Genomic DNA, 4,059 nt, shown 5'->3' on the forward strand with positions numbered 1-4,059 from the left:
AGCAAAGGGTCTGAATACTTAGGACCATGTGATATTTCAGTTTTTCTTTTTTAATAAATCTGCAAAAATGTCAACAATTCTGTGTTTTTCTGTCAATATGGGGTGCTGTGTGTACATTAATGAGGAAAAAAAATTAACTTAAATGATTTTAGCAAATGGCTGCAATATAACAAAGAGTGAAAAATTTAAGGGGGTCTGAATACTTTCCGTACCCACTGTATATATACTAAAACCTAAAATGTTTTTAAAATACATTTATGTTATGCTAAGTATACTACAACTATATTTACATATGTACTTAATAAAAATACCCTGCAATTGTACTTTTAGTATACTAAACTGCTATACTTAAAGTCTGCCAAATTGGAACAACTAATTTTGTGCTTAATGCACTTTAATTGTGCGGAAGTCATGCTGAAATCCAACTAAAGACATACTGAAGTATATTTGATTGTGCTAAAGTGGAACTATTGCAAGTATACTTCAGGTACCTTAGGACCATGTGATATTTCAGTTTTTCTTTTTTAATAAATCTGCAAAAATGTCAACAATTCTGTGTTTTTCTGTCAATATGGGGCGCTCTGTGTACATTAATGAGGAAAAAAAATTAACAAATGATTTTAGCAAATGGCTGCAATATAACAAAGAGTGAAAAATTGAAGGGGGTCTGAATACTTTCCGTACCCACTGTATATATACTAAAACCTAAAATGTTTTTAAAATACATTTATGTTATGCTAAGTATACTACAACTATATTTACATATGTACTTAATAAAAATACCCTGCAATTGTACTTTTAGTATACTAAACTGCTATACTTAAAGTCTGCTAAATTGGAACAGCTAATTTTGTGCTTAATGCACTTTAATTGTGCAGAAGTAGAGCTAAAGTCCAACTAAAGATATACATTTACATTTAATCATTTAGCAGACGCTTTTATCCAAAGCGACTTACAAATGAGAACAATAGAAGCAATCAAACCAACGAGAGAACAATAGTATACAAGTGCCATGACTAGTCTCAGTTAGTCTAGCACAGTACACGTAGCTAGGTTTTATGTATTTTTTTTACATACTAGTCCAGGTAAAGGTCTGTAAGAGTGATTTTGTGCCTCTTTGGGATGGCACCACAAGGCGCCGTTCACTTGCAGAACGCAAGCTTCTGGAGGGCGCATAAGCATGAACTAGCGAGTTTAGGTATATTGGTGCAGCGCCAGTGGTTGTCTTGTAGGCAAGCATCAGTACCTTGAATTTGATGCGAGCGGCTACTGGTAGCCAGTGTAACCTGATGAGGAGAGGAGTAATGTGAGCTTTTTTTTGGCTCATTGAAGACCACTCTCGCTGCTGCATTCTGTATCAGTTGCAGAGGCTTGATAGTGCATGCAGGAAGGCCCGCCAAGAGAGCATTACAATAGTCCTGTCTGGAGAGAACAAGAGCTTGGACAAGAAGTTGTGTGGCTTGCTCTGACAGGAAGGGTCTAATCTTCCTAATGTTGTATAAGGCAAATCTGCAGGACCGGGCCGTTGTAGCAATGTGGTCTGTGAAGCTTAACTGATCGTCGATCACATCTCCTAGGTTTCTGGCTGTCCTGGAAGGAGTTATGGTTGATGAACCCAGCTGTATAGAGCAGCTGTTATGAAACGATGGGTTTGCTGGAACCACAAGCAGTTCTGTCTTAGTAAGGTTGAGTTGAAGGTGATGGTCCTTCATCCAGCCAGAAATGTCTCTCAGACAGGATGCAACGAGAGCAGCTACCTTCAGATCATCTGGTTGGAATGAGAAGAGTTGAGTGTCATCAGCATAGCAATGATAGAAAAAGCCATGCTTCTTAATGACAGATCCTAATGACGACATGTAGATGGAGAAGAGAAGTGATCCAAGCACTGAGCCTTGAGGAACCCCAAAACATAGAGAGTTTGTTGAACACAACTCGCTCAAGTGTCTTTGCAATGAATGGAAGAAGGGAAGAAGTCTGTAGTTTTCTAAAAGTGCTGGATTTAGAGAGGGTTTTTTAAGCAGTGGGTTTACCCGAGCCTGCTTAAATGCTGTGGGAAATGTACCAGTGTGAAGAGAGGTGTTGATAATGTGAGTAAGCGAAGGTATGACTGAACAAGAAATGGCCTGAAGGAGGTGAGTGGGGATAGGATCAAGTGGACAAATAGTTGGATGATTGGAAAGGATAAGTTTGGAAATATCCGTCTCCGAGAGTGGAGAGAAGGAGGAGAGAGAGTGTGTATTTGTCGTTATGAAGTTATCATCAGTTTGTGGTGTGGGAAATTGGTCACTGATGGTTCTTGTTTTATTTGTGAAGAAAGTTGCAAAGTCTTGGGGGAGGAGGACAGAGAAGAGAGGAGAAAGTTTTGAAAAGTGTAAGAGGGTCAGAGCAGTTGTTAATTTTGTTGTGGTAGTATGTCGTTTTAGCAGTGAATACAAGGGAGAGAGCGAGCGTAGGTTACGTTGAAAGGTGACCTGCGGAGGAGCGTGTGCTGTGTCAGGAGTTAATGTGAGGTTAGAAGTGATGAGGAAGTGGTCTGAGGTGTGCAGTGGAGTAACTAAAGTGTTGTCAGTGGAGCAATAGCGTGTGTAGATGAGGTCCAGTTGGTTACCTGATTTGTGAGTAGCCATAGTAGACACTCGCTTGAGATCAAATGAGGCGAGCAGAGTGTTGAAGTCAGCAGCCTGGGGTTTTTCTAGGTGGATGTTGAAGTCACCGAGCAGTACCAGAGGAGTACCATCCTCAGGAAAGTTTGAAAGTAACACATCCAACTCCTCCAAGAAGTTGCCCAGTTGACCTGGGGGATGATAAATGACTACAAAGTGGATTTTAACCGGGTGTGTAATAGTAATTGCATGTGATTCCAACTATATTGTACATTTTTAATGCATTAGATCAGGGGTGGCGAACTGGAGAGCCGCAGTCCTGCAGAGTACAGCTCCAACCCTAATTAAAACTCACCTGCCTGTAGTTTCCTAGTAACCATTCAGACCTTGATTAGCTTTGATTAGGGTTGAAGCAAAACTCTGCAGGGCTGCGGCTCTCCAGGACTGACGTTCGCCACCCCAGCATTGATCCAAATCTCAGTTAGGGCCATGAGGTTGAGACTTGAATGAGTAGCAATAGATTAAATAAAGTCTGCTTTGTTTACAGCAGACTGGCAGTTCCAGAGACCAATTGGAATAGAGAGTAAAGTAGTAGAGGACAGAGGGACAGTACGCAGATTATTAGGATTGGCCTGCCTCCAACGTACAGTGCGTGATTTCCGAGTGTTAGTAGTAATAGTAGAGATTTGAAAGCACATAGTGAGTATAATTGTCCTAAACAAGTAGATGAGAACAAGCTGTACAAAGAGTAAAGAAAAGTAAAGAAAGGGCAGGAAAGCAATACTCAAGTGCCTTGTCGGTGTCCTTGCTAGGTGGAGTCGCGCAGGTAGAGTCGATGGTCTTTACACTCGTCAGTCTTCACATGAGGGCTGCCACGGTGACCTAACCAATTTTATACTTGCCTGAGTACTCGTTATAGAAGTCAGCTGGCCACGCCTTACTATTTAGCAAACCAAAACTGGAAAGTCCCGCGATACGCACGAGAACAAACGTGACTTGAGCACGTATTTACCACGGTAAAACACAGTAAGTGAAACAATGTTTCCTAGCAACGACAACCGCACTGAAATCTAATGAGAAAACAAGACAAAACACTTACAAATTGCTGTCCTCTTCTGCTGCTCGACTGCTTCTTCTAGCAGCAAATATACTGAAGTATATTTGATTGTGCTAAAGTGCAGGTATACTTCAGGTACACTTTAAATATCTTGCATTAAAGGACAGATATTATTCAAAGATAATAAAATCCTCATCGATAGTGACATTAAAACACATTTTAGGCATTTACACACATTTTAGAAACGTGCATTATACACAAGTACCACTCAAAGTAAAGTTTAATTATAATGTTTATATCAGTAAGTCTCGAGTGGTATGCCAGTAAATATGTTCATAGATTTGAACTATACTTAGCATAAAATAGATATTTTTTTAAATATGTTATTTTTCATTAGGG

The 4,059-nt window shown here is 40.0% G+C and overlaps 1 protein-coding gene across 1 annotated transcript in view; it reads left to right on the forward strand.

Annotated features, from left to right (window-relative positions):
- LOC107705008 (slit homolog 1 protein-like) overlaps window positions 1-4,059 on the forward strand; it is a 79,895-nt gene that overhangs the window by 55,876 nt on the left and 19,960 nt on the right. The gene's annotated exons all lie outside the window — the stretch shown is intronic.

This window comes from Sinocyclocheilus anshuiensis, unplaced genomic scaffold (assembly GCF_001515605.1).
Source record: "Sinocyclocheilus anshuiensis isolate Anshui unplaced genomic scaffold, SAMN03320099.WGS_v1.1 scaffold31, whole genome shotgun sequence".
NCBI classification, from domain to species: Eukaryota; Metazoa; Chordata; class Actinopteri; order Cypriniformes; family Cyprinidae; genus Sinocyclocheilus; species Sinocyclocheilus anshuiensis.